A 12,108-nucleotide genomic window follows, 5' to 3' on the forward strand; every position below is an offset into this window, starting at 1 on the left:
CATTGCAGTTCCGAATATCGGGGAATGGAATGCATTTATGGTCGGAGATATCAAGTTGGAATATCCCACATCCAATTTGAATGGAACGCAGCATAACCGTGTACCCTGATGAAATGAAATTGATTGCAAACAACATTTAAATCGCAAATATTATTAGATAGATTTTTCCAGGTATTAAGGACCTCCTTGGTAGATTCATATGATAAATTATGATTTTGAATGTCTGTTCGGGAGACGTTCATTTCACAAACTGTCATGCTGCAGTTAAAATTAGACTTGCTTGAGCATTAATTGTCGTTTCAAGTTCTGGCTTTCATGCGTGGACGTGTTTTTAACTAGTTACTAGTTAGCTGTGACATAATGTATGATGCCCAAACGCATAGGGTGTCTTATTCATTATGAAACTGTGTTTTCTTAATGGCATGAATCACACTGAAGGCCTAGACTTTAAATGCACGGCCCGCCACTGATATATATATATATATATATATATATATATATATATATATATATATATATATATATATATATATATATATATATATCAGTTAACAGAATAAAAAAGTCCTAGGTAATAAAATAGTAAATATACCGGCCAGAAGCATCTCCCTGAATATTATCTTCCTTATTAGTCAGCAGACAAACAAATAAACAAACAAACACACAAACACAACAAGTTGGATTAGACTTGTAATGCTCAAAGGCATGTATCAGTTTTAAGATTACTTGATGCTATCTGTGCAATGTACCACATCTCGCCCCAAGGGGACTATACTATCGGACTATTATGTTAGTGCCTACGTGGAGATGGACTCATCTTCCAGACCCCTGAAGTGTACGTGTGTGTATATGTTGAGGGTAGAATGGCTTATCTCATCTCCCACACGGCAGGTGTGGTGTGGTCTCTTTGTGGTTGTAACAACATCAACATGAATGTTTGGTCTTGAAATGACAAGTGGTCTTAAGAGGAGTTGTCCATACAACTTGTGTGCTATATTTAAAGTCTTATGAAGCCGTACAATGGCCATTATTTGATGAACAGACAAATTGTTACTGTAAATTGGAATCGACCAAAAGTTAAGAGCTGTTCAGTGGTTTATTTAAGAGCTGTTCACCACTGAAACCAGATCATTCCTTCATTTTAGGTGAATTACCTTTAAATATAGATATTTACATGTGGCACATCAGATCCTTTTTAGAATACATAGTGAAATTTAGCCAAACAACTTCCTAAAGAGCACATAGGCCTCACAGCATTCACTAAACATCACTTCAGAGCAAGAAGGAAGGGTGTTTTAATTCTCTCTCTCTCTCTCTCTCTCTCTCTCTCTCTCAGGTGAGATAGTATCAGGCCAAACTGCTATCAACGTGTGGGAACAAGTGTGTGTGCCTATCAGCTCATCTTGTGGTGGGACGTATTTCAGAGGGGGGCGGTTGGTTTCAGACGAGGTGAGAAACTACACAGCTGTCAATACTGCAAACCCACAGTGGAAACAGTTTTTTTCTCCCTTGTTTCTGTTTTATTGGTCTTTCAGAGCTTGTTTTTGTGACTTCCTCTAGAATGCCTGCACCCTGTGATAGTGAGACTGATTTACTTTATAGTGAAATACAAAAGCTATTTACTGTATACGCATCATACTCTAACTTCGACATGACGAAATAGACAATTGATGTATCTGTTCTATCATTCTAAGAAAGTACTAATTATGTCAAAGAAAGGTTAGTAAGGCCTAACTTTACACCTCACCAGTGTGCATATTACATCTGGGAAAAGCAAGCATGTAAAATTAGAATCAAAATAAGATTTGTGTATTAAAGTCAGGTATGGGAATCGTAAGGAATTTAACAGTTCCAATTCTGATTTTACTTCACGATTCTGTTTCCATTAACAAATCTTTTACTTCTTTTGAGTACTTTCCAGACTGATTTTGGAGTCTTTTTGACCGTTTCATTACCAAGAATGGCTCATAAGAGTCACTCGTTTGTGATTTGTACTGTACTGGTCATACGGTATGCAGGCAATGCTCTCTGAACTGAATGTCATGAAAATCAGATGGTTCCAATATATATATATATATATATATAATAAAAAATAAAAAATAAAAAATAGGAAAAAGAACTAGTTCTCGATTTTCAACCCGATTCAGCTTTGTAAATATCCATGTTTACATGTAGGATCTTATACCGATTATTCTTAATACTGTGACAACGCGTAAGGCCATGTAAACACTTTAAACGGTTTTCTTTTATCGGAATCAGGTCATAGACGGTTTAAGCAAAAAATTATCTGCACACATAGATTTTTGCCCATTACCCCAATTTCACCTGCATATAAAAACTTTTACCAGCGTTCTTACAGGCTTATCCAATGCGCGCAAGTGTTGTGCGTATGCCTGTTTACGTTTTGATGTCAAAAGCAGAAAATCATCCAAATGATTTTAAAAATCATATAAGCAATGAGTCCATTCACATGCACACCAATAGGCTGATTACTCCCAAAAATCAGCTTCTTTAAAAAAATTCAACAAAGCAAAAAATTCACGTTTACATGACATTTGAAATAATCGCTTTGTTTTGGTGCTGCTTCTCCTTTAAGACTTGACAGTAAACGTCCACTGCTATGATTGGCTCTCTGTTCTGCTCATCACTACTGGGCAGGGCTACAGAAGTGATAACGTAAATTTGGCGTTGATGTTGTTGTGGAGGTGGTCAGATGCAAATCAAAATGTGGAGGAAGTCATTTTGGCAGCTTGGTTTCAACAAATGTTGTTTTTGCAATGAAGAGGAAGTTTTGAGTTCTGAAACATACAGTATTTGTAGTATAATAACCTCTTATATGTTAAAAGATCATGGAAACTTTTATTCCTCATGTCATGACCCTTTTAAAGTCACTAGATATTCGGAGTACCAAATGCAAACCATACTTTGTAATGATTCCTATGAAGACACAGATTCTCCATTCAGGTTGGTTTGTACTTGGACATCTTCAGCAGTGAGACATCGCCTCTGGTTTTGCAGCTTTTATCTGTCTCTCATTTTCAGTCTGTTTCTATGTCTTTCCTCTCTGTCATGCCTATAGCCTCCTTCCAGATGCATTAGTCTGAGTGACCGCACAGGGCCCAAGCTCTTCCATCAGGACTGTCACAGACACTTTAGCATGACAAGCCACACGGCAGTACCCCTGGCCTTGATAACTCGCATTAGCAGGAGGAGAGGGATCGACTCCAAAACAGATGTAAGATCTTTATGGGGCACAGGGCTATTGTTTTGGGTGAGTGAGCAATTTGAAGTTAATTTGATAATTATTTCTTGCAGCCGTGAGTATGACAATGGTTTCAGAAGGCTGGAAGATAACAAATACAAGATGTGCATCTAAAGAGGAACAACAACAACTGGCATCTCAAGGGTGAAAGAACAAAAGAAACAAGCAAAAAGTCAACATGAAACCAAATTTACAACCCATTTTACTCCTGCAATGTGACATATTATTGAGTGAAACAGGATATTCAATCAGTAAAAAAATAAATAAATAAAACAAATTCAGGACAAAACTTGATTTTATCCATTGGAAATTGATTGGATCATGAAAAGTGGGCATTACCAGATTGAACTCTGGTTAGGGAAGGGGCTGAAAAATGTCAGAGTTGGTGATGTCAGCAAAAAAAAGGTCATTTTAGAAGTGGGGAAAGTTATTACATTTTTTTTTTTTAAGGAACAGCATGCACTGACTAATGATCACAAAGGTGTATTAAGAAAGAAAATAGGGTAAATTTTGATTTCATGTTGACTTTTAAGTGTGACATCCATCTTCAAACAAGCAAATGCAACAGGTTTGTTGCATAGGGCGATCATCATTTACATGCCATCCCAGATGTGTATGACTTTCTTTCTTCTGCTGAACACAAACAAAGATTTTTAATATTTAAGACCTTTTATACTATAAATTCCCCTCCCTGCCCAGTTGGTGGTGATATTCATGAAGAATGCAAATCGCCAAAAACAAAAGAAGAAGAATGTGAAAGTGAAAGTGGAGATTGATGGTAAAAAAGGACTTAAATATTGATCTGTGTTTCCCCCTCACCTATCATATCACTTCTGAAGATATGGATTTAAACACTGGAGTCTTATGGATTACTTTTATGCTGCCTTTGTGTGCTTTTGGAGCTTCAAAATGTTGGTACCCATTCACTTGCATTGTGAGAACCTACAGAGCTGAAATATTCTTCTAAGAATATTTGTTTGTGTTCAACAGAAGAAAGAAAGTCATACACATCTGGGATAGCATGAGGATGACAGAACTTTCATTTTTGGGTGAACTATTCCTTTTAATCAACAGCTGGACAGTCTTTTTAAAAGCACTATGAGAAAAAACAAGGTCTGATCATTAGGGTTTTAAGGTTCAATGTCAACATATGCGATGGGGTGTCAGTGATTTTGCCTGCATAGCACTCTTCATGACGGTTATACTTCAAGTCTGATAGATTGGAGAGAATGCATGGCAGTCTACCTTCAAAGATGCATGTTTTGGGGCAAGAACAGCTTGTGGTGTCTGCTTAAGCCTCGGAAGACTAAATTAAAGTGTATTTGTAAAACACACTTGAAATGTTTTGAAAGCTATGATGTGTGATAATAAGAAACATTCTTTTCACACCGTTGTACTTAACAACTGCAGATTGCTATTTGTGGCAGTTAAATGGATTCATTTTGCCTAGATGTGACTAATGACACTTTAATTTACAGAGCAAGGAGCAAAACACTTAAAAATAAAAAAATAAAGTCTCATTCCCTTAAGTACACTTCTCGACCCTCTTCTCCTAAGAGAAAACAATAGCAACATTTTCTCTTCTCTGGAAACAAATGCTCTGTTTTGATTTCAGCACCCTTGAATAGATGGAGATAAAAGCAGAGCCCATCTGTCTGGTTGGCGAAGCGGCAATGGGAATTGATCACAGTGAGTTACAGTAAGTGCATTTGCATTCTTGCAGCTCTAAACTCCTTTATTATCCCCACGATGACGCGCTCTTCCAGCTGAGCCCCTCAGTAACAGGGTGACAAATGCCTAGTGGGTAAACACCTTTAAAAGGATTTGAAGCACTATAATGGAAAAAACGCTTCTGTTTTGTTATGGCCTTTCGCTTTCTGTTTGGCTTGAGGAAGAGAAAAGCATTGTTGTGGAGGCAGATGTGAAAAGCAGAGAGCGGTATACAAACGACAAAAGATGCTGCGCTAGAAATTGCACAGGATTGCACCTTCTAAAATAAATAAGAAAAAGAGAAAAATGTTTTGCTGTACTTCCAGATCCAAAGATTTCACAGTAGATTAAAGAAACCATAACATCCAAATGCAGATCTTGATCATAAACAGTTCTATAAGGACCAAAATTTGAACAGTACGTACAGATGTTTCACTACAAAAACTGGCTCTGTGGCGCATCAAAACAATGTTTTGTTTATTTAAGAATCCCAACCAATCCGACATAGCCAACCTATGGCGTGACTTTTGGGTGGGGCTATCTGTTTTAACAACCAATGAAAGACAAGGGGAGTGTTCAAGAAACCTGTTTGAAAACAGTCTGTATTTTTGCAATTCCATTTGGTGACGCTAGTGCAAAAATTACACCCTTCACCTTTAACTTTTAATGTAATTCAGTGACACTTAATATGTTAGCTCTTTCCATATTAAATATGCAAGTGCGGAATTGGTGAAAAAAGAGAAGTTATTTCCCATATTGCCTCTGCATCCCCTTGAAGTAGCTCGATTTAACCTTGAACAATAATGAGATCTGACGTGCTTAAATGTTAGCATTCTTAAATCACAAGGAAGTGCCTCTGCGGAGCCCCTAATCACTGTGCCAAATTGCTGTAATTTCATTTCTCCTCCTGCATTCACTGGCAGTTAGACTCCATTACTCAACAACAGCCATTTAATGCTCCTAGGTCCCAGAGGTGTTACATTAAAATGTAATAACTTGAAATGTAAATGAAAACAAAAACCATTATTTTTCCTCTCCCACCCCGCCCTCTCACATCTCCTTCTTCCTATCTCGCTCTCTCTGTAGGGTGAGTTGGAATTTAATTCTCAGCCCATCTGGCTGGTATAATGAATCTGAGCAAAGCCAAGATGCTCTTCTAATGACTCTGAGAGCATGGCAAAACACCTGACTGGCCCTCGCTGGGTATTCTTTGAAATTGGGCCAGTAGAAATTAGAGACCTTTTACTCTATTACGTATGGATTATAAAATTCAGATTTGGACTGGTGGCACTGTTTGATAAGGCGATCTCCCTGGAATCATGACAGTGCAATGTGGTTTTGATAAGCCAGGTTAGAGATGCATAGGCCAGGTTTAACCTCTATATGGAGGGCTTCCATCTGGCAGGAGCAGCTTTAGCTATAGGAGTCCAACATCATAGTGGGTTTCATTATGATCAGGGCACTTCTGCACAGACAGGAGTCACAGACTGTATTAATAACATAGCAGGGGGCATTTAGTCTGGTCACTGAGCTGCAAAAGCCATGTGGACAGTCTGGTTTCTAGATTCAAACCGTTAACTCATCTAAATGTCAAATGCATGTTAAAATCAATAAAGGATGTACCTAAATTCTTGATTTATATAAAGGGACAGTTCACCCAAAAATAAAAATTGTTTATGACCGGTATGACTTTGGAACCTAAAAGGAGATGTTAGACAGAATGTTTTTTCTCAGTCACCATTTACTTCCATTGTATGAAGAAAAGACGCAATGGAAGTGAAGTGAGTGGCTTATATTCCACCTTTCTTTGTGTTCCATTAAAGAAAGTAAGTCATATGGGTTTAGAACAACAATGAGGGTGAGTAAAAGATGACAGTATTTACTTTTTTGTGTGAACTGTTCATTTAACATTTGTCATGTTGGCCTTTACATACTGTCACATACAAGTACATATACATATACACACACACACTCACACACACACACACACACACGGCAGGCCAAAAGTTTGGAATAATGTACAGATTTTGCTGTTTCGGAAGGAAATTGGTACTTTAATTCACCAAAGTGGCATTCAACTGATCACAAAGTATAGTCAGGACATTACTGATGTAAAAAACTGCACCATCACTATTTGAAAAAATGAATTTTTGATCAAATCTAGACAGGCCCCATTTCCAGCAGCCATCACTCTTTAACCTTGAGTAAGCATGCTAAACTGCTAATTTGGTCCTAGAAAATCACTTGCCATTATATCAAACACTGTTGAAAGCTATTTGGTTCGTTAAATGAAGCTTAACATTGTCTTTGTGTTTGTTTTTGAGTTGCCACAGTATGCAATAGACTGGCATGTCTCAAGGTCAATATTAGGTCAGAAATGGCAAAAAAGAAACAGCTTTCTCTAGAAACTCATCAGTCAATCATTGTTATGAGGAATGAAGGCTATACAATGCTTTAAATTGCCAAAAAACTGAAGATTTCATACAAAGGTGTACACTACAATCTTCAAAGACAAAGGACTTACTCGCTCTAACAATGACAGAAAGAGATGTGGAAGGCCAGATGTACAACTAAACAAGAGGATAAGTCCATCAGAGTCTCTAGTTTGAGAAATAGATGCCTCACATGTCCTCAGCTGACAGCTTTATTGAATTCTACCCACTCAACACCAGTTTCATGTACAACAGTAAAGAGAAGACGGTGTAGGCCTTTTGGGAAGAACTGCAAAGAAAAAGTCACTTTTGAAACAGAAAAACAAAAAGAAAAGGTTAGAGTAGGCAAAGAAACACAGACATTGGACAACAGATAATTGGAAAAGAGTGTTATGGATCTTAACCCCATTGAGCTTTTGTGGGATCAGCTAGACTGTAAGGTGCGTGAGAAGTGCCCGACAAGACAGCCACATCTATAGCAAGTGCTACAGGAAACGTGGGGTGAAATGTCACCTGAGTATCTAGACAAACTGACAGCTAGAATGCCAAGGATCTGCAAAGCTGTCATTGCTGCACGTGGAGTACTCTTTGAAGTAGTTTAAGACGTTCTGATATATATATATATATTTTAATTGTAATAGTAATTTTTCACTTTATTAATGTCCTGACTATACATTGTGATCAGTTGAATGCCACTTTGGTGAATGAAGTACCAGTTTCTTTCCATAAGAGCAAAATCACCCCCCTTGTTGCAAGAAATACCAAAAAGCATCCATCTTGTAAAACCACCATCCCCCCATTCCATCCCCTTTAGATCAATTGTGTTGTGTTACTTAGAACTAACCATGCAAGTAAAATATGATTTTATTTTTTTACGTTTGATAAATAACATACTTTAAATAATGGCTATTAGGTGATCAGAATTATAGTTTGAAGTTTGAGGTTGCCAGATTTCTATAGGTGAAATCCCCCAGTCAGATCATGACACTTGTACAGTTTGGAAATATTCTGCCAGTGTGACGCTTCAGTAATGCAATCTGGCAACCTTGAGCGCGTGAGCTCTCTCTCACTGCGAAAAGACGCCTGTTTTTTTGAAAACACTGCCAAAAAGGTATATCGGAGATTAGCGATGTGTTGACCTGTCCTTCCTAGTGTTCACATGAAACTTACGCCACTAAAGGTAAAGCAACGTTTCAAAATTTTCCATGCAGTTTCAAAAATGGCCAAGAGAACAGCTCAAGAAAATATTTTATCTTTCTTTAAAAAGAAGAGAACAGAAGGTGAGATATTGCTATGACAAGTGTACAGTTACAAACATGTACATGTTTTTAATTCAAACAATTTACAGGTTTTCACCCATAAAATGCTTTTCTGTGTTGAACTTTTTACTCCACTGTTTAACCTCCTGAGACCCCCGCATGACTGCTGTGTGAGTTTTCTGTTTCCCTTTTTAATTTGTAACTAGTAGCACCTAATAAACATGCAAATAATAATAATAATAATAATTTCTAGAGCAAATAGTTTTCCAAAAAATTTGTGTCCACATATGTGGGCAGCGAGACTTACATTGTGAAATTTTAAATAATACCAAGAAAAAAAAACAAACAGTTTTTTCATGATAATAACGTGAATTCTTTTCACAAAATTAATCATAAAATACAATAGCAGAGTGTAACAGGTGCATATTATGGCCATGTGTTCTAAGGGTCAATGAAATGATGCTCAGTTTTGTCCAGATCTATTAAATTACAAATACATAAAAAATGCAATTCACACAAACCATTTACTTGAACACACCTCTTCTATGATAAGCATATTTAGTTTAAAGTCATATTGATGTATTTTTCTGGGGCTTAAAGTAAAAAAAAAAAAAAAAAAAATCATGTGGTGTCCAGAGACAGTAAAAAAAAAAAAGTCAAAGTATCATTAAAAGCTGAAATTCTTGAAAAAAAGAAATTTTGGAATGACTATTATTATTATTTCTTAAAAAAAATAAAAAAAATTATTATAATAATAATAATTAAAAAAAAAAAAACAGTGAAACAATTGTGTTTTAAAGTATGATTCTTTTGACACTTTTGTTCACCAAATGAAAGTCACATGTAGGTAGCCATTTTGTTGTTTATGTTGACCATAAAAACCATAAAACGTCATGGTTACTTTCGTAACCTCCATTCCCTAATGGAGGGAACGAGACGTTGTGTCGATGTAGTGACACTAGGGTCAATCTTGGGAGCCCCAAACACCTCTGATCTTTTTTTTAAAAGGCCAAAGAGAATTGGTGAGTGGAATTTGCATGCCACTCCCCCGGACATACGGGTATAAAAGGAGCTGGTATGCAACCACTCATTCAGGTTTTGTGCTGAGGAGCCGAGATAAGGTCCCGGCCATTTCAGCAGGTAGTTCAGCATTGTGGCAAGAGGGACACAACGTCTCGTTCCCTCCATCAGGGAACGGAGGTTATGAAAGTAACCATGACATTCTCTATCTGTCACTCACTCGACGTTGTGTCGATGTAGTGACACTATGGGTCTCTATACAAAACGCCACAACTAACTGAACTGTGTTACGTGAAGTGGCGGTGTGTGATGGGCAGACTGCTGTGTGCCTCGTAGCCAGCGCACCAGGCCATCACGTAACCTCCCCAATGTTCTTTATGAGCGTTGAACAGTCCATCAGGAACAAGTCGGCTGCCCAACGAATAGGTGGAGAGGCTAGCCCAGCCCGAGGCCTCTTTTCCTTCTCTTTTCTCCCCAAAAAGAGTAGAATTTGTTGCAGCGGTAGACCTGATGAGGAGGAGGGTGTGGCTGGGCCGTGAGGATGCATGCCCGGCGCTGAATTGTCCTAATCAGCTGGGAGGGGGACATACATGTGTGTGTGTGTGTGTCTGTGTGTTTTATGTTATGTTTTAGTTTCTTTATACCATTAAAAGTTTACGTTGACTGCTCTGCTAAGCAGAGACTTTACCCGTTATATATATACATACATAGATTATATATATATATATATATATATATATATATATATATATATATATATATATATATATATGTGTATTTATTAGGTTAAAATACTAATCTTAATATGAAGAGACAGTGCACTTTGGTACAAAGTGTACCTCTGCTAATTTCTAACTAATTATAGCTTAAAAAAAAAAAGTATGCCTCAGTGACTTGTCTGCTTCAGGGACAAGCCTATGTAGCCATTTAATTTCTGCAATAGGGACATGACAACCTTCTCTTCTGTAAACAATCAAAAGCCTACACAATCTAATAGATCTAACGGGCATGAAAAAAGCACGTAGCAGAGACTGCTCTGACATCTGGGGCATTTCTCTAAGGACTAGACCATGCTAGCCCTTCTGCTGAACAGGGGAGGAAAGGACAGGACAGGTGAAACTGAAACTGAACATGTAAGGTGTTATATGAGTTGTGGAAACTCAAAAGCAGATAAACATGCTCACTCTGCTACAGGAAATCTGGGTTGTACCTGTTGGGGGTGCAACTGTTAGCCTAAAGCAAAGCCGCAGATGTGAGGTGAGGTGAGAATGAATCATGCTAAGTGTTAAAACCACAAAAGTGCATCTTATTTTTACCTACACTGCCCCCATTCCTATTTTCTTTTTCCATGTATCAATCAAGCTTATCTTAAAGTTTAGCACTACTGTCTATGGAAGAACAAAATGGTAAAAACCTACCTCAGATAAGATTACTGCTAACATTAATAACTGAGGACAGTGAGAAGGGATTATTAGAACTCACGTATGACACATATCGAAACAAAGGTTGTGAAAAGGAAGTAGCTGACAGAGGAAATATATAAATATGGAAAAAAAGATGCATTGAAAGTGCATGGTGACTGAGACTAAGGCCACACTAATCCATTTTCGTTTGAAAATGCATTTTGCTATGTTGGAACAGCATTTTCCTCCACCAAAAAATGAGACTTACAAAAATGCTCTCCATAACCACATACTTTGGAAAACAATGAAGTTAGGAGACTGAAAACAGAGGTTTCAAACTTAAAAGAATTAATGTGGACGTGGCTTAATATCTCCTGTTGTAATCTACAGAAGAAAGAAAGTAATACAGGTTTGGAATGACATGAGGGTGCATAAATGACAGAAGAATTTTAATTTTTTTGCGTGAACTATCTCTTTAATTTCCCCATTGAACAACAAAAAGGCTATAAAAAATAAAAAAACAACAACAACAAAAAATAAAAAAACTTTGAGAGCAACAAGACTAAGCAAGAGATATACTTTAGAAAGCTCAAGACAAGACAATAATCCTGGCATGGACAAATATGATCATAAAAAAACAGTAAAAAATAAATAAAAATAAATAATAAGAAAATCATCATAACACCTCCAGAGGGCTACAAACCTTAGCCTTCAGTGCTCTTAATAAAACTAACACAGGAAGTGGTATAGGAGGTGTTAACATCTCAGGTAGGGAAGAAAGGAAAAAGAAAAAAGGGATGATGAAATACAACTTCCCTCCCTGTAGCCCTGACAAAAGGCTAGAGGCAGAGCTCTATTCCCACCCTTAGGAGAGACGGCATGTTGAAAGCCACTAGCACTATAAAAGAAACATTTTAGCTTGTGTGTAAGAGGCGTATCGCTCCGAGCGCTGCTTAATTTCTGCCTTTGTTTGGGTGGCAGGGAGGCTCTCAGGGTTCTGTAAGGCCTGCGGGTCTTTTGTC

General features: G+C 37.5%; 1 protein-coding gene across 8 annotated transcripts in view; it reads right to left on the reverse strand.

Annotated features, from left to right (window-relative positions):
- The window catches only part of LOC127435282 (autism susceptibility gene 2 protein homolog), a 483,349-nt gene that overhangs the window by 246,718 nt on the left and 224,523 nt on the right, over window positions 1-12,108 (reverse strand). The window lies entirely within an intron of this gene.

This window comes from Myxocyprinus asiaticus, chromosome 4 (assembly GCF_019703515.2).
Source record: "Myxocyprinus asiaticus isolate MX2 ecotype Aquarium Trade chromosome 4, UBuf_Myxa_2, whole genome shotgun sequence".
In the NCBI taxonomy this organism is placed as follows: Eukaryota; Metazoa; Chordata; class Actinopteri; order Cypriniformes; family Catostomidae; genus Myxocyprinus; species Myxocyprinus asiaticus.